General features: G+C 43.3%; 1 long non-coding RNA gene across 1 annotated transcript in view; it reads left to right on the top strand.

Annotated features, from left to right (window-relative positions):
* LOC132570606 (uncharacterized) overlaps window positions 1-19,778 on the top strand; it is a 41,360-nt gene that overhangs the window by 3,600 nt on the left and 17,982 nt on the right. Inside the window, exon 2 of the long non-coding RNA XR_009555333.1 lies at window positions 6,680-6,750. This is a non-coding gene — a long non-coding RNA (uncharacterized LOC132570606). The remainder of the gene's footprint in view (window positions 1-6,679; window positions 6,751-19,778) is intronic.

The following is a 19,778-nucleotide window of genomic DNA, read 5'->3' on the forward strand; positions in this document are numbered from 1 at the left end:
CTGTTGCTGACCCCACCACCACCTATGCATCTACCCTGCCACCTGTCTGTGTGTCCTTCCTTGCCCATTTTCTTGCAAGTGCTCCACCATTCACAGTTCCAAGGTTCTCAGCACTGATGAGAAAGTAAATGGAGTGTACTAAAAGCTGTGCACACAGCCAGTGCTGTAGGGGAAAAGGGCATGAATGTGGTGCAGACAGCAAAAGGCTTGTGAGCAGGGGAAGGATGAACAGTCTGGCGCAGGGGCATGCAGATGAGTGGGTGGAAACGGAAGTGAGTGGGCAGAAGGGGTCCCTAGGCATTGCTGCCAGCCCCCTCCCCCATGGAATTGGCACTTCCCATATGGTCCCTCAGTATGTAAAGTATTTATGACAGCTGTGTATTACAGTTGCTAGCTCCAGATTGGGAAGTACCTGGAGATTTTGGGGGTGGAGACTGAGGAGGGTGGGGTTTGGGAAGAGAAAGGACTTCAATGAAGTATAATGCCATAGTGTCCACCTTCCAAAGTGGACTCCCCCCATAAATGAAAACCCCATACAAGTTACACCTTTGTTAATGAAAATATAAGAATATGGGGAGTTGGCGGGACTTTCTATAAATAGAGAAAAATCAAAAAAATTGTGTAAGAATATGCAGTTGAATAGACAACAAGCATTACAAAGATTAACGGGCTGTGAAGTTACCTCTAAGGTAAAGTACCTAGGGGTGGAGATAACATTGAAAAACATTGATCTGTTTAAAAATAGTTATGAGAAGTTATGGCATAAAATGGATGAAGATATGCTAAAATGGAACAAGCTTAATTTGTTATTGCTGGGTAAAATAGCTGCAATAAAAATGAATATTCTACCAAGGATAATGTATTTGTTTCAAACTATTCCTATTGTGAAGGATGCCAAACAATTTGATAAATGGCATAGGAAAATTTCAGAATTTGTGTGGGCCGGGAAGAAGCCAAGGATTAAAATGAAAATTCTTTCAGGTGCAAAAGAGAGAGGCGGATTTCAGCTACCAGATTTAAAATTATATCATGAAGCAGTTTGTTTAGTATGGATGAAAGAATGGATAACGCTGTTAAACAAAAAACTTTTAGTGTTGGAAGGCCACGGAAATAAATTTGGCTGGCACGCATATTTCTATTATGGAAAAAAGAGGATGGATGGTCTTTTCTCTCACCATTATATAAGGAGCAATTTATTAAATACATGGATAAAATATAAGAAATATGGAGATGAGAGAAGACCTTTATGGATTGTGCCAGCTGAAGTGATAAAGATAACGGATAAGGCAGGCAAAGAAAAGTGGCTGTCCTATAATCAATTAAAAATACAAAGTGGGAAAATAGAACTGAAGACTGCTGAAGAATTGAGTCATAAATATGATTGGTTTCAAATGCAACAAATAAAAAGCTTGGTGGAGAATGACATCAAAACTGAAAGAATAAGGAAAGAACAAACAGAAATGGAAAAAGTTCTGCTTGGAGACAATGAGAAACTAATTTCAAAAGTATATAAATTACTTTTATAATGGTCTACAGAAGATGAAGTAGTGAAATCTCAAATGATAAAATGGGCAATCAATGTAAATAAAGAAATAAAGATGGAATCTTGGGAATATTTGTGGAAGAACTCTATGAAACTCGCAACATGTCAAAGTATTAAAGAAAACTGTTTTAAGATGTATAGATGGTATATGACTCCTAAAAAATTAGCAAAGATGAATAACAAGATGCCAGACAGGTGTTGGAAATGTAAAAAGCATGAAGGTTCTTTCTACCATATGTGGTGGACTTGTGAAAGAGCTAAAACGTTTTGGCAGATGATCCAGCAAGAGATGTCTAATATCTTGGGATATGAGTTTAACAAAGTTGCAGAGACTTTTCTGTTGGGATTACAAATGGAAAAATTTCCAAAAGAAGATAGAACTTTAATCTGGTACTTGCTCTCAGCTGCTAGGACATTGTATGCGCAGTTGTGGAAACAAGAAAAAATACCAGAGAAATGGGACTGGATTATAAAAGTTATGTCATGGAGTGAAATGGACAAATTAACAAGAATATTAAGAGACTATGATTTAGAACTTTTTCAGTTGGAGTGGAAGAAGTTCAGAAGATACGTAGAAAAAGAGTGGAAAATAAAGGGACACTGGACAATCTTTGATAATGATTAAGTTCTTAAAATAAGAGTATAACTTTTGGTTCTTTAATAGTTAAGGGTACCTTTAATATTTGTTTTTCCTTAAGTAAACACTGGCGGGGGTCAAGTAACGGGGGGAGGGGTGGGGGAAAAGTAAGATATGGGTTAGATAAATGTTTCTTTCTTAAGTTGTAAGATATAGATATAGTTTTGCTACCATATGTTACTAATAAAAATTGTTTATAATCACAAAGTGAACTCCCCCCACCCCCCCAGGTGAACTGATCTGTGTCACCTGGGAAACAGTCATACTACCAAGAGGCCTCTAGCCACCACTTGGAAGTTTGCAACCTGAGTTATATGTTTATTGATTGACAGAATTTATATGCTGTCTTTCTGTCCTTACAAGGGCCAAGGTGGCTTAACAATTTAAAATGTACATCATAAAACGACATTTTAAAACCATTTAAAACCCTAAATAAACATCATTAAAACAAAATACACAGAGAATATAAATCTACAATTAAAATACAGAGAATATAAATCTACAATTAAAATACAGAGAATATAAATCTGAGAGACAGTTTGGTGTAGTGGTTAAGTGTGCAGACTCTTATCTGGGAAAACCGGGTTTGATTCCTCACTTCTCCACTTGCAGCTGCTGGAATGGCCTTGGGTCAGCCATAGCCCTTGCAGAGCTTGTCTTTGAAAGGGCAGCTTCTGAGAGAGCTCTCTCAGACCCACCTGCGTCATAGGGTGTTTATTGTGGGGGATGAAGATAAAGGAGATTGTGAGCTGCTCTGAGACTGAGTGGAGGGCAGAATATAAATCCAATGTCTTCTTGTTCTTCTACAATGTTTCCTCACCTTCCCAAGTACCTACTGAACATTAACTGATGACATTTTAATTACTAATTCATCAACTCTTAGGAGTGATGCACACCCACTCTGAGTGGATTATTTACTCTTTTGTCTGAATCTTGTTTTCATCTGTGTTTTGCAACATGATGCAACATGCCAATGATCTTAGAAACTGAGCTGTTTGACCTCTCTTCGTAATACCCATCCCTCACCTTACACACCCTTCTGCTATTTGTAGCTTTGTTTTGGCTTCAGCAGAACACTGCTTTGGAAGTTCTTCTAGTCTAGATAACTACTGATTACTTTCTTCACTGTTTAAAATATTTTACCAGGATTTAATTTTTTTTAAAATAGGAGCATAGTGCTATGTAGCAATTTTTATGGGAAGTCTCATTTTGTGAGTCTCTGTCCTCTCGGACTATAAACCCCATTTCCCTTAGTAAGGCCAATGATTTGACATCTAAGGAAAACTGTCCATCACTCTGATGACTATTTAGGGGAAGGGGGGGGGAAAGATCAATAATTAATGATTATCCAAGAGACACCCTTCTAGACACACTTTTCACTTCTGATGTACAGCTATTCCAGAATACTGAATCCAAAATCACTTGAACCTAAGCACTTGGTTTAATTGGCCATGGGTTTTTTGGATGAAATACTTAACTACTGCCCTCTACTTTCAGATTGACAAGGGGAGACAATACCCTCCCCTGTTCTACCCTTATAATAAGAACTAGCAAGAATGAGGCTTTGTTAACCTTTAACCCTTGGAAGATTGTTCCATCTTACAAAGAAATTGTAGAAGGTGGGAAAATATCATATATTTTGAGTTACCTAGAAATAAACTTTTTTTTAGGTTCTGTGTTTCTCTTTGTTAATTTTCCCTCATCTGTGCATTTCTGTACTTAGAACAAACTTTTTAAATTTTAGAATCAAGGTCTGTAAAAGTTGTTCTGTTGGCTAGCTTTCTTCAGCTTCAACCCTGGATCAGGGTTGAACCAACCAGCAAATAACTGCTCAAAAGCTAAAAGAGGGAGGCTGTCCCTTTAAGAGATGATGACCATGACCAATTCTCCATCCTAGTGATGAGAGTTCTCCTCACCCCCCATCACTCTCTTCCAGCTAAATCTCAAGGCTCATCTGTCAATTAGGAGTATAAAGGGTTAGTCACCAGATCATGGTAACTTTATATTGAAGCTGTGGATCCAAGGAACTCTGGCACCACAAGCAGGGAACCTGCAAGGGATTGCAGGAGTCACTTATTTTTCTCCTACCCTGCATTATTTCTTCTCCTCCTCCTCCTGGCAGTCCTCATATCCTTTCTCTTGCTAGCTTATCTCCTTCCCATTTCCCCACCAGCCTTTTGTTTATCTGCGCACACAGACCATACTTCAGCTTTATTTCATTTATACCCCACCTTCTCTCCAAAGGGGGCTCTACTTTATCCTCACAACATACCTGTGCAGTAGATTAGATCGAGGATGACTGATCCAGCTATGGCCCATTTGTACAGCAAGCTTCCATGGCAGAGTGGAGTTTTGAACTCAGGTTTTCCAGATCCTGGTCTAATACTGTAGCCACATCTACACACTGACTGGTATCTTTCCCTCCTCTGCCCTTGGCAGCTTTTCCCTGCGAACAGTCAGGCCAAGTTGCAAAAGTCATGTAAGTCATTCAGATTAGTTTTGTGGAGGCCACTGCCAAGTCATGCAAATTGTGTCAGGGATGCTCATCAGAGGTGGGTTGTGTGGCACCAAGTCATAACCAGTTCTGCACCTAGGAGAGTTCTGAAATTAGTAGCAAGTTGCCTGGTGGATGCTGCTTGGCATGACCCCAATGAGTCCTCTCTCCAGAGAAAGGACAGGAGCAAGGGTGTTATGGGAGCCCAAAAACACCTTGGAAAACACCCAGCCCTATCCTCCTTCCTCGGTCTTTCATTGACAGAAACTGGAACTTTCATTAGGTTTGTAAAAAGATTCATTTTGTCTGTTTATGGCTCTGGATTTAAGTATCCACAGATGGGGCCATGTTGAGAATTAGATATAACACATGGGAATCCACAAGGATTTGCGGGGCCATGTTATTTCCACCCCCCCCCTCCACTTTTTCATTTTGGGAAAACCTCCATAGCCTCTCCCTTTTTTCTGCCTCCTCTCTTCCCACTCATCAGGCAACTTAAAATTTATCCCCCTATCTTCAGCCTTACCTTCTTTCCTACCCTTTGGCGGCAGCTTCTAAGGAAAACTATGGCCCAGTTGTACAGTGTTCCTACCCTGTGGCAGCTTCTTCTAAGGAAAACTATGGCCCAGTTGTACAGTGTTGGTCAGTAGGCTAAGTCCAGTTACACTGAGCAATGTTCAGGGGCTTGTGAAAGGGGACCTCATTTCCCCTTGTATCACCATCCCTACACTATTTATTCTTTCTCTCTTCCCTTACACCCTCACCCTTCTCTGCTTTTTCTCTGCTTCTCAGCACAAACTTACCTATCTTTTATCTGCCACTACCTTTTTATTCAGCCATATTAATTATTTATTCACTTCATTTATGTCCCACCTTTCTCCTCAATGGGGACTAAAAGCAGTTCACATAATTCTTGTTTCCACCAGATTATCCTCAAAAACAAACAAACAAATAAGTGCCCAGAAATGGACTAGAAGTGAAAACTCTTAGAAAAGGGGCCCTCTCCCCCAGCCCACCCTGCCCAGAAAGGAAGGAGGGAGAGAAGAAGAGGTAGTCTGCCTGATATTGTCCAGCTCTCCCAAAGGGATGAGGGGAAGGAACAAAGCAGCAATTGGCTGAGTGCTACCTTCCTTGCCTTGCATAGTGCTTGGGTAGATCAGGTAGCCCTTCCCAGATCATGTCATCTAAATGCTTCTTCCTTGGTTTCAGGCAGGGCACCTTGACTTCACTTTGAGTAGACAGAACCAAGTACCTCCTCCTCACTTGCCTCATGTGGGCTGACCTAGGGCACCTCCTCCCTTGTCTCAGCCACCCCCATCTCACCATGGTTGGGCCAAGCCTGGGGCTGCCTACCCTGTCCTGCCTTGAGTGGGCTGGGTTCAGGGCTACCTTCCCATCTCACCTCAGGCAGGGTGGGTCAGACTCTTCTGTCACAGGGTTGGCCCTGCCCAGGTTGGAGGTAGGTTATCTGCCCACTTGGAGGCATCCTGGTGCTCTTGATTTACTCCAGTTTGTGAGGTAAATTAGGCTGAGCATGTGTAAATGCCCCAAGATCACCCAGTGTTGCAGGCCAGCCAGCTGCCACCTCCTCCTCCTCAGAAGAAGACTTGGAGGAGGTGGGCTCTGCATTGGTGGAATACCCATCTGAGCAGCTGGATTGAGAAGCAGACCCAACAGAGGAAGCATCGGGAAGCAAGAACACTTCCCAGCTATGGCTAAACCCTCACAGTGTAGAAGAAAGAAGGAGTGCTTGTCTGGTTATGCAGTGATCAATGTTCATTCCTGGATCAGGATTGACAGGCTGTTAGGACATACCAAGGGCCTACACCTGGAGGAAGGGGAATCCACTGGGAAGAAGCAACACCTGGGCCTTGGGGGGAGGTGAGTCAGCAAAAAGGAAGCAAAAGATTAAAAGGAACATGCTGAGCAAGGCTTGGTGTGGAAGCAATATTTCTTGCCTCTTTATAATCTGTTCTTGTTAACCTTTCCTTTCTTTTGTAATTAGAAACCTACACCTTGTATCCTGTGCTGGTTCCCAAGCCTGGACCGAACCAATGGCTCTCTAACTCCAAACTGGTTTGTAGACGATGCTTTTGTATCTGCTACTTGTTACTGCTGTATTTTATGTATCCTGGAAACCCCAGGTAGAGTAATTGTGCCAGGTTTTGTCCTTAATCTGACATTCAAAGTTTCCAGGGCAGAATGGGGATTTTAGGTCCTAGTCTGAAATTCTAACCATACCACACTGACTTTTGTGAGGTGCTTGCTGTCAAACAGTATCAAGCAGATAAACCTAGGTGACCCCTGGAAGTCATGTGGTATCAAGTTGTTTGGTGGTTTCTGGCAGGTTTGGCCCCAATGAATTCTCTCTCAAAGGCAAAGTCCCTGCCCCTTACCTTTTACTGATAGACATCAAGCCTGTTGTGGCTGCCGAGCAACATCTACTAAGGACATCGATTTCTTAAAGTTAAAGATACTCCTTTTATCATTTTGGGTGGGTTTTTTTTTTAAACTTTTTTTCCCCTACAGAGTTCAGATTTTTCTGCAAACCTGGTTTTTTAAAAAAAGGCTTGAAGAAAGAACAGTTTATTCACGAGCCCAATCTCCAGATTTAATATGCTCACATTTTGTTGGGTTGACTATTGGAACATACAAGCAGGAACCTGCAAGAATGTGTGGGAGATCTCTCATTTCCCCTTCCTCCACTCTTTCACTTCTTTGAAAGTCCTCAGAGCATCTCCCATTTTCCTTCTTCCTTTTCACCCAACTGTCATTCTACCTTTATCTGCCCTTTTGTCTTTAGCAGCCTCTCTGCAGTAGCCTCTGTCTAGAACTATTATACTTTATATTTTATTTTATATATATCCCGCTCTCCCCACCAAGGCAGGTTCAGGGCAGCTCACAGCATAAAACCACAACAAACAATTAAAATCCATACAGTATTATAAAATTTCACATTCAATAATTAAAACAGTCAAAAAATGATTTGGTGCTAGCCTCTTTGATGTTGTATAATTTCAATGGTGACAGTATTTCTTCAATTTCCCTACAGTACAGGCTCAGTGTCAGTTAAAAGCCAACCAGAAGAAAATGGTCTTGCAGGCCCTATGGAACTGGGCAAGATCCTGCAAGGCCCTCACTTCCTCTGGCAGCTGGTTCCACCAGTAGGAGGCTGCTATCAAGAAGGCTCTCTCTCTAGTGGTCTTTAGTTTGGCCTCCCTCGGCTCAGGGATTGCTAATAGATTTTGAAATCCACATCTAAGTACCCTCTGGGGAACGTGTGGGGAGAGACAGTCCCTAAGGTAGGCAGATTCTAGGCCATATAGGGCTTTTAAGGTGATAACCAGCACCTTGTAGCGAATCCGGTATATTATTGGCAGCCAGTGCAGTTCCTGCAGTCCCGGCTGTATGTGCTCCCACCTGGGAAGCCCCATAGCAGCCTGGCCGCCACATTCTGCACTAGCTGTAGTTTCTGGATTCGAGACAGGGGCAGCCCCAAGTAGAGGGCATTACAGTAGTCCAATCTCGAGGTGACTGTTGCAAGGATCACTGTTGCTAGGTTGCCGTGCTCAAGGAAGGGAACCAACTGCCTCACTCGCCTAAGATGGAAAAATGCGGATTTAGCAGTGGCTGCTATCTGGGCCTCCATTGTCAAGGCAGGCTCAAGCAGCACCCCCAAGCTTCTGACCTTGTGTGCCATTGTCAGTGGCGCACCATCAAATGCTGGTAAGGGGACTTCCCTGCCCAGACCACCGTGACTCAGGCAAAGGACCTCTGTCTTTGTTGGATTCAGCTTCAATCGACTCAGCCTAAGCCATCCTGCCACGGCTTGCATCGCCAGGTCCAGATTTTCTGGGACAGAGCCAGGCTGGCTGTCCATTAGCAGATAGAGCTGGGTGTCATCAGTGTACTGATGGCAGCCCAACCCGTACCTCCGGGTAATCTGAGCAAGGGGGCACATGTAGATGTTGAACAACATTGGGCAGAGCACTGCCCCCTAAGGCACCCCACAATTAAGCACTTTCCTCTGGGACAACTCTCCCCCAATCACCACCCTTTGTCCCCAACCATCTAGGAAAGAGGAACGCCTTTGCAAGGCCAACTGAATCCCTGTGCCAGCGAGGCGGCGGGTCAGCAACCAATGGTTGACCATATTGAACGCAGCTGATAGGTCTAACAGCATCAGTACCGCTGAGCCGCCTCGGTCTAGATGCCGCTGGAGGTCATCCACCAGGGTGACCAGTACTGTCTCCATCCCATGGCCTGGGCGGAAGCCAGAACGGTGGGGGTCTAGGCACGGTTATGGCATGGTTGTGTGGTGCCAGCCACTGGGCCAGGCTCACTTGGATGGTAGAGAACCCTCAAGGACTTGTGGGAGCGTACATTACTTTTCCCTGTATCCTTCTCCTGTTTCCTCTTTCTTTCCTCCTGCCACCTCCCATATTGTCTCTCCTTTCCCTGCCTCATTCTGTCCTTCTCAGCAATTCACCAACCTGCTTTTTTATCTGCCTCCCATTTTCAGCTAAGTTTTTATTTACTGTATTTATACCCCACCTTTGTTTACCATGGGGACCAAAGCTGTTTACATTATTCTCTCCTCATAGCAACCCTGTGAGGGAAGTTAGGCTAAAAGTATGTGACTGACCCCAAATTACCCAGTGAGCTTCCACAGGAAGATGGAGATTTGAACCTGGTTCTCCCAGATCCAACTCTGAAGCTTTAGCTGCTACACCACACTGGTTTTCTTAGTATGGCTGCTGTTGAAGAGTAGCAAGCTGTTGCTGTTGAAGAGTAGCAAGCAGGCCTAGTTGAGTCATGCAAGTCAGGTAGTATCAAGTCACCCAGAGGTTGCTTTCAGGCCTATGATTGCCATAGAGGCCTGAAGATTAACCAGAATTGCAATGGAACTCCAGATGACAGAGATTTGTCTCCATGGAGAAAATGGCTGCTCTAAAGGGTGAACTCTATAGGATTATGCAGCTGAGGCCTCCAAATACTGCCCTCCTTAGACTCCACAATGAAATATCCAGGAATTTTCCAGCCTGGAGCTGGAAACCTTATCTGGGACTGGTCCCAATTCCTCCTCCCTCAAAGGCTAAAATAGGCCTGTAAAGGGCTCTGATATCCTCCCCCTGCCTTTTACAGACAGAACCAAGCTTGGAACCTCTGGCTGCCTATAACAGTCACTGGAGGAATTTATTGCTTAAAGCTACTCCATTTCTCATTTTTGGGTTTCTTTAAACCCCCAGTGCTTTAGGGGTTTTTTTAATTTCAGATTTTTTTTTCTGCTAACCTTTGGCATTGTTCAGATTTGTAGAAAAATCTGTCTTGCCCATTCATAGGTCCAGTCCCTGGATTTAAGTATCCTCAGATTTGGCCAACTTCACTAGTAGAATATAAAATGTGGTAACGATGTCTTTGTTTTCTAAATCCAGTAAGTTTATTGAAAATGCAGCAAGGTTCAACCAAAGCAACCTAGAGATTATGATCTGGGAATTTGATAATGATGTAAAAAGCTACTCCATTCTCTCTACATCAGGGGTCTCCAGCCCCTGGGCCATGGACCTGTACCTATCTGTGGCTTGTTAGCAACTGGTCCATAAGCAATGTTCCCTCTAAACTGCAGAGTCCTGTGAGCAAAAATTCTACTTTGTGAGCTACTGGCATTAAAATTGTGAGCTACTGAATAAATTACTGTGCTCTGGGGTCATCTTTCCTGAGCTAAGTCAAAAATGTGTGAGCTGGAGGCTAAAAATCTGTGAGCTAGCTCACACTAACTCAGCTTAGAGGGAACACTGTCCATAAGCTGTATAATTATTTCATTATATATTACAATCAGTATTCCCTCTAAGCCGAGTTAGTGTGAGCTAGCTTAGTTTTTTAGCCTCTGCCTCACACATTTTTGTCTTAGCTCAGGAAAAATGCCCCAAGAGCAAACTAATTTATGCAATAGCTCACAACTTTGATGCCAGTAGCTCATGAAGTAGAATTTTTTGCTCACAAGACTCCACAGCCTACAGGGAGCACTGATTACAATGTAATAATAGAAATGAAGTGCACGATTGTATTATCTCGAAACCATCACCTCCCCCCAGTCCATAGAAAAATTGTCTTCCATGAATCAGGTCCCTGGTACCAAAAAAGGTTGGGGACCACTGCTCTACATGCATGCACCCAATAGTGGATTTCCTATTCCATTACATGAGGAAGCTCTGAAGTAATAAGAGTATATTCATAGAAATATCTACAAGAATGTGTAGCATATTTGTGAGGAAAAACCCCTTATAGAACATTGTAGTCACCAACTTGGTTGCCAGAGCACCTGGAGAAGTAGCTCACACACCTCTGGCCAGAGAGTGTGAGTAAACCTATCCAGGGGAGAAAGGGACTTATGCAGTACTAGCAGCCATAACGCTACAAAGACACTCGAGACCGGTACAAGAGTGCCCACCAGGAGAACAGATGGCTTCCCGTCGTTCTGTATGACGTCCATCTCGGCCGTGGAGCAGAGGAGGTTGCGCCGCCAGGAGCTATCCAGGCGAACGGTTTTGAAGCACTGACCATGGATTCCCTGTGGAGGGCTAACACCACATGCAACTATCTTCCTACCATGCCAGACTCCATTCCAGTGAAGCAAACGGCTCACGTACTCGCCAGATGTCACCTGTGATTGCAGGCAATTGACCCACCCCAGGCGTGGACAACTGTCCAACCGCCACTGTCTTTGTCCAGCGAAACCTTGGACAAAACACTGGTGACAATAGAAGATTGAAGAAGAGGAAGAACATCTTCACCCGGAGCCAAGTGTCTTTTTGGGTGTTACCTTAGATAACAATTTGGCCATCTATTGTCATCACCTCGGTCCAATTCAAACCACTCCCATGAACCTCCACTCCAGAGATTTCCCCCATTCTTCTCTGTACTGTCACCTTGGAGCATCCCCACCCTGGTCCATTTCAACCTGAAAGTTCACTCAGGTAACCAGGACCCAAGCCTGTTCATTGGTCAGTTATGGGCACCCAATTAGGTGCCACCAATTAACTTGCTATTGGCTATCGCAGTAGTCCAGCCCTTATGGTCACTGCGAAGCCTCCCCTTTTTGTGAGGTCATGCATCAGCTGATCACCTTCCTCCTCCCTCGTACCTCCCATCCCCTAAGGGCTCAAGATAGTCCTTATAACCTGTGGGCTAGCTACCCACAGGTGTGCTTCTAGTAGTATCCCAATTCCGCTGTCTAGATCCATCCCCGATTCTAAGGCCAAGTTTCGGGTCTCCCACTTCCTCGCTCGTCACCATTCCTTGAAGACTACGATCAGTAAATATCACCCTGTTCGTCTTCCCATGTGTTTCTCTATCTCTCTCTCTATCTTTCTTAGGACTGTATGTATGATTTTATGAGTATTTTATCTTGTATGTAAGCCTATATTTTCTGGAATAAATTTTAATTGTTTTACTTAATTAGAGTCCTTGGCATATTCGAGCAATAGTTTCTGGACGTGGAGCCTGTATATATAGACTCTTGTTCCTTTTAAAGTCAAGTGTCCACCTGTCAATTCCCCAACCTCAGTTTTGAGGGCATTTTGGCTTACATATTCATATAATTTTTTTTAAAATGTCATGTTTGGGGAGAACTTTTCAATAAAATGCTTGTTGTAATAGTTTTTTGTTTTTATTTCTAGTTACATGATAATATTTCTTTCTACCAGCCCAACTCATCCTGAAGACTTGGGGCAGTCAAAAATTCATAGGTCACTTTCCTTGACTAGATCTAATTTTATTTCTGCCCATATTATCATTAGTTGGGAGTGGTTATTATTTCACACTGATCTCTTTATGTAATATTTTCCCACTCCCACCGTTGTGTTGCTTGAAATTTTATATCTATCTGCTAAGAATATACACTTCATACATCTGATAGAATTAGCTCTGATTCACAAAACCTCATGCTGAAATAAATGTTATGAGTCTGTAATGTGCCTTCTGCTTAATCTCTCCTCCTTTACTCTTGCTTCTGTTTTTCTTTCTCTAAGCCAATGTTTAGATCTCAAGCTTTTTGGGACTGGGACCTGGCATTCTTTTCTTTATGGCACTCTAAAAGCACTAATAAATAAATGTTGTTGAGAAAATAATCAAATAAGATATCTTTATTTACATTCCCCCACCCTTTCCTGATTTAATTCTGAGTTCCAAAGGTCAGCCCACTAAAAGAAAGGTCTTACAATGCCTATGTCTCTGAAAGGTATTTTGGTCATCTTTATGTGGGAAAGGTCTCCCATAACAGAAGGAACCACAAAAAATGCCATTCTTCTTGCAATCATATGTAATTGTATGTTTGTCACACACACACCCTTTTATAGATTTTCCTAATGTTCAAAATACATGGAGGTCATTTTCTTGGAATAAATATGCCCAGTATCTCATATGAACATATGAAGCTGCCTTATACTGAATCAGACCCTCGGTCCATCAAAGTCAGTATTGTGTACTCAGACTGGCAGCAGCTTTCCAGGGTTTCAAGCTGAGGTTTTCCACGCCTACTTGCCTGGACCCTTTTTAGTTGGAGATGCCGGGGATTGAACCTGGGACCTTCTGCTTACCAAACAGATGCTCTACCACTGAGCCACCGTCCCTCCCCAAATCTCAAAATACTTCTCTCTCTCTCTTTTTTAAGGCTATAGTTCTCCTAAAGCAAACTGTGCCAAAATGGACAACATTTTGGTTTTGTTCCTGGATGAAATTTGGGAATCTGTATATCCTTAGTAGCAATCTGTGTTACAGCAACAATTTCTGAATATCAGGGTTAAAGAGATTCCTATCACTGACATACCACAACATGATTTAATGCTGTTCTGAGCCATTAATATTCTTGGGTGTGTTTTATTTTTCAAAATGAAAAAGCAGGAGTATTCAGAAAACAGGCTCAAGGCAATATATTTATATTTTGTTAATTCAGAGGTATTCTGAAGTTTATTTAATAAAAAATAAAAATGGTTTGCAATATATATTTATTGAACATCACTGGTGTGTTAGTTTTAGTTGGAAAATCTGTCCCTAATGTTCTGAGAAAAAATTCTGAACTCCCTTCTCTGTACTTGGTGTGGTCTTTCTGACAGTTAAGATCTAGCGGTTACTTTCTGGTCATGTTGCCTGTTATCTTCAATTTGCAATTCAAACCATGGAAGCTGTTAACTAATATATTTTGTTTATTGCTTGCTCTGTTTTTCCATTCTATTTCAAACTTTTAAGGTACTTTTATCTTTGATATGTCAATAAAGGTTGGCATATCAGATGTTAGTCTGTTGATTGTCACATTACTCTTGGAACCTCAAAATCCATGTTACAAAGGCACCAAAGGCTACTAACGAGACAATGGAATCTGGGATTACCAAACATTTGGACGCTGCTTTATTCTGCTGTAGAACAAAATAGTAGTCGATTGCACCTTTAAGACCAGCTTAGTTTTATTCAGAACGTAAACTTTCGTTACGTAAACTTTGCTTACTGTACCTCATTCCTCGTCTGAAGAAGTGTGCATGCATATGAAAGCTTACCTTCTGAATAAAACTAAGTTGGTCTTAAAGGTGCAATCGACTACTATTTTGTTTTACTACTTCAGACCAACATGGCTGCCTACTTGGATTATTCTGCAGTGATAAGGTAAATGTCTTCAGAACCATGTAAAGTCTTGCATAGTTTATAGCATTTATACTCACATATAACTGATCAAATTATAGTGAGAGGCTCATTTTGGGTGCCTACTCCCAGCTGTCCAGAGCTCAGCATGACAGAGGATGAGAACATTAAATTAGTGAACCAGAGCAGTCAATTCCCTTATGCTCAAAAGGGACCGTGAACCCAGAGACACTTCACTTTATCTCCCTCTCCACCATTTACTGTGTTTGAGAGTTCTTTGTTCCCATATTCTGCACTGGCTTGAAAGTTTCACTGTCATTTCATGGCTTTGGCATATTTCTGACTTTTGTCCTCTGTACAAGGATAATAACCCCAACTGCCTCTTATAAAAAGGAAGAGAAGCAATAGCTTGACTCCAATATAAGATGATGTTAATGTGGGAATATAATACCAAAAGGAAGTGTCGCCTCAGACAGCCTGCTTTGATGCTTTAAATTCCATAGCTGAGCTATTTAATTTGAAATGTATTTTAAGCTGAAGCAGTATTATTGACTTCTTGTTCAAATATAGTTGTGTGTCATTTTTATTCATTGTTTTAGAAATGTTATCAATCTGTCTTGTGGCTTAAAAAGCCCTCTGTGCAAAAAAGAAGAAGAAAAGAAATGGAAAAGAGACGCTGACAAATTTAAACAGTTCAAGCTTTAGGGCTTCACACTTTTTTCAAAGATTCTGAAGTATCTAAATGATATAGATCATAATGAATAAATTGAGCTAATACTTTTATTTGTACTTTTTAACAATGCTGTTCCGAAATATAACTCCACGTTAATAGGCTGGAGGTTTGTATTAATAAACAAACCAAAGAGTGCTGAAACAAGCTGAAAGGAACTGAAAATATTCTTGGTCAATTAGTGTCAGGTCTAGGGACTACCTTCAATAATAACTACTCTCCATGTAGTTAAAATAAACGTTTATTGTAAGATATCATCATGGACACTGCTGGAGTCAGTGTTAGAAATGGGGTACAGTTGCAGGTGTGCAAAACATAGCTTTCTTTGAACAGGAATGCAGTTACGGCTGGCTCAGTGCCAAGGGTGTGGCCTAATATGCAAATGAGTTCCTGCTAGGCTTTTTCTGCAAAAAAAGCCCTGGTGCAAAATATATACTTTTGTCATGATGTAACAAATGTACCTTTTGTAGAACAAAAGGCGCAAGATTATTTCAAAAGCCCGAACAAAATAATTCAATTTGTTTTCCATGCTACAAAGCACTACATATAATCACCACAAGATAACATACTGGAATAACCTTGAAGGCCAGACTGAGAAGGTGTTGGTTATGTTTCAGCCAATAAGTAATTACAAACATAGTAACATGGTCATTGTTCTGGATTCACAGAGTACTGATCATTTACTTATTTAGATATATTTATATAACATTTTTTTCCTCCATGGGGATGCCAAGTGGCTTACAATATTGTTTATTTATTCCTCTATTCTCACAACAGCAACCCTGTGAAGTTTTTTTTTTATTTTTCTTTATTTATATTCCACCTTTCTCCCCTATGGGGACCTAAAGCAGCTTACATTGTTAATCTCTCCTCTATTTTATCCTCACAACAACAGCACTATATGGTAGGTTAGGCTGAGACTGTGTGACTGACCCAGCAAGCTTCCATAGCATAGTCCAACACTATGGTAATAATAATTTTTAGTATTAGAGTAGCCAAATGATCCTAGATTTGTTCAAAGTGCACCACATCCATTATCTCTGTAATTTAGAGATGCCAACCTCCAGGTGGCTCCTGGGGAATTCCCCAGAATTACAGCTCATCTCCACACTAGAGAGATCATTCCCCCTGGAGAAAATGGATGCTATGGAGGGTTGACTCTGTTACACTGTACACCATTGAGGTCCCTGTCCTCCCCAGGCTTCATTCCCAAATCTCCAGGAGTTTCCCAACCTGGACCTGGAAACCCTGTCCCCGATCCCCCACTGGTGTCCAGGAGACACCTGGAAACCCTGCCCAGTATCCCTCACTGGTGACTAGGGAGGGACCTGGAAACCCTGTTGTAATCTGCATTCATTGCAAGAACACAGTGACCTGACATAGTCTCAGACAAAAGGCAAAGGCGCACTGCTAGCACATACTGATTTAAAATAATTTTAAATCCACTCTTAGATTTAAGATAATCTTAAATCCACTCTTTGATTTAAGATAATCTTAAATCCACTCTTTGAAACCATTGTTCTGAGCTATTTCTAATTGAAAAGGTGGGTGTGGTGGAGCTGCTGTCCTTCATGCTGTTGGGAAGATCATAATTCCATCCTAGACCCTTGCCAGTCCGGCTTTCGCCCGGGTCATGGGACGGAGACAGTACTGGTCGCCCTGGTAGATGATCTCCAACGGCATCTGGATCGGGGCGGTGCGGCGGTGCTGATGCTGTTAGATCTGTCGGCCGCGTTCGACACGGTCGACCATCGGCTACTGACCCACCGCCTCGCCGATATAGGGGTGAGGGGGTCTGCCCTACAATGGCTCTCCTCCTTCCTCGAGAATCGGGGACAAAGGGTGGCAATTGGTGGTGAGCGGTCCCGGAGGCGCACACTGGATTGTGGAGTGCCTCAAGGGGCAGTTCTCTCACCAATATTATTCAATATCTATATGCGCCCTCTTGCCCAGATTGCCAGGAGATATGGACTTGGGTGCCACCAATATGCAGATGACACCCAACTCTATCTGCTGATGGACGGCCGGCCTGGCTGCGTCCCTGAAAATTTAGACCGGGCCTTGCAGGACATGGCAATGTGGTTGAGGGGGAGCGGGCTGAAATTGAATCCAGCGAAGACAGAAGTCCTTTGTCTGGGTCGGGGCGCCCGGGAAGGGGAAATACCTCTCCCGGTCTTCGACGGGGCGCCACTGAAAGCGGCGCACCGGGTCAGGAGTCTGGGAGTTTTACTGGAGCCTTCTTTATCAATGGAGGCCCAGATTGCAGCCACTTCCAAGTCAGCCTTTTTTCACCTGAGGCGGGCAAGGCAGTTGGCTCCCTTCCTAGAGCGCCAAGACCTGGCAACGGTACTTCACGCAACGGTCACCTCGAGACTGGATTACTGTAATGCCCTCTACATGGGGCTGCCTCTGTACCGAACCCGGAAGCTGCAGCTGGTGCAGAACGCAGCGGCCAGACTGTTGTTGGGGCTCCCTAAATGGGAGCACATACAGCCTGGGCTGCGCGAGCTGCACTGGCTGCCAGTTACATACCGGGTTCGTTACAAAGTGCTGGTCATTACCTTTAAAGCCCTATATGGTCGAGGACCTGTCTACCTTAGGGACCGTCTCTCCCCATACGAACCCCAGAGAGCACTGAGGTCAGCTGGAAAAAACTTGTTGACCACCCCCGGACCGAAAGAGGTGAAGCTGCAATGTACCCGTAACCGGGCCTTCTCCTCTGCAGCCCCGAACCTATGGAACCAACTTCCAGAGGAAATGCGGGCCCTGCGGGACCTTGAACAATTCCGCAGGGCCTGCAAGACCTTCCTCTTCCGACTGGCTTTCGCTGACGAAGAAAGAAATTGCTAATGATTACCGCCATTATAAAAGCACAACTAGCATTAGCACTTTTATCAACTTAATTAAGTGATTTTAAACTTATCAGAATTTTTAATGTTTAATGTTAATGTAACCTTGTCTTTTGTATAAGGGAAACTGAATGATGTTGTTAGCCGCCCTGAGCCTGCTCCGGCGGGGAGGGCGGGATATAAATAAAATTACCTACCTACCTACCATAATAAAAGACTGGCAGGTGATAGCTGCACCTCACACCTTAATAGTCACTCATTAGCCTGCAAAATCAAAAAGTGTAGCCATGTTAGTCTGTAGCAGTAGAAAAAAGCAAGAATCCAGGAATTCATACCCTGCCACCAGCAGGCCCCAGAAGAGGGTTGTCTGCAACCCCCCCCCCCCCATGCAAGTGCTGATCCCATAGCCATCCCCAGAGCTGAAGACCAAGCGGACTGGCGTGCAATCTCACCTTGAAACACTGAGCCAGTGTGGATGTGACTGTAGTGATTCCCAATTTAACAGTGTCATGAGCTCAGCAGTAGCAGAGACTCCTCAGGAGAAGAGGAGCTTCATTTGGCTAGCTCTGAGCCAGCAGAAGACAAGCTGGAACAGGAGTTGCAGGCTTATCAAGGCTCACAATCAGCAGCTGATTCAGAGCCACCAGCACCCAGCCCTGATGCAGCAGGTGAACTTCAGTTAAGCAGTAGCAATCCAGCAGGCTCACCTCTACTCTGAATGCTGAGGGCAACAGCTAAGAAGGAAACTGCTAGAAAGACAACAGAGTGCTCTGTTCCTGGCCTGTCAGCAGCTGCTTGCTGATAACGTCTGGGTGAAGTTGTAGAGTTAAACTTCAGCCGCTGGCTGCTAACACAGCTTATTGGTGGATGCCTATAAAACCAGCTCAGGGAGTCTGCTTGTTGTGGAAGCAACAAGTCACTCCACTAGAATTCAGTGACCACAGCTCCTGGACCTGCCTCATCCATGTGACCTTGGACTAGCTTTGATTTTTTATTTCTGCTTTGTGAACGCCTTGTTGAGCAGGGTCCGTGGACATTCTGCTTATGCTCCCTGGACAGCCCCTTTGGCAACAGCTCCCTGGCTTGACTCTCAGATCTGGACTCTGCTGCATGATTCTGAATGTATCCAGCTTGCCCGCCTGACCTATCTCCTGACAACCGGTGAGGCTGCCACTAAAGCAAATGGCTGCTGCTTGACTGCTGCAGATGAGGTTGTTCCATCATGCTGAAGCTGCAATTGAAGTGGCTCTGCTCACTCCCCCTGCCAGCAGCCTCCTGTTCCCTCCCTTGTACTAGTTGCTTCTGGGCCAGATAAGAGACCTGGATGGTCTGGTTCCGGTCCCCAGGCCTAATGCTTGACACTCCTGTTCTAAGGCATCCAATATGTAACTTGGAAAATAAAGGACACTCTTATGGGCATCGTATTCACTTGGAGCTTAGCTTGAGCAAGGCTTAGAGTTGGCAGGTCCTCCCTGGCGACCAGCATGGAATGGGTGCCAATTCTGCTCTGCCTATAATGTGTTTGATATAGTAAAGATCAGATTTCAATCCAAAGAAAGTTATGCTTTGAAACTGATGGGACAGATCAGTCCTGACTAGAGATGTGAAGGCCTGGAAAAAAAACAAAAAAAAATGGGGGCGGGGGGAACAGGTTTTTTTTCGGGGGTTTTTCCTGAAGCCTTGTTTTTTTCCCAAAAAATTAGAAAAATTTAAAGAAAGGAAAGGAAAGGAAAAAACCGGATTATGGGACGTTTTATTTAACATGATGAATAAAATATTTTAAGACAAGGTGTTCAAATATTTTCCAAATCATTTCTAAAAAAATATGTATGGTATCAGAGTATTCTAATTTATGTGCACTGAGGACAAGCAAATTCTAGGTCATGCCCATT

The sequence above is a fragment of the Heteronotia binoei genome, chromosome 4 (genome assembly GCF_032191835.1).
Source record: "Heteronotia binoei isolate CCM8104 ecotype False Entrance Well chromosome 4, APGP_CSIRO_Hbin_v1, whole genome shotgun sequence".
Lineage (NCBI taxonomy): Eukaryota > Metazoa > Chordata > Lepidosauria > Squamata > Gekkonidae > Heteronotia > Heteronotia binoei.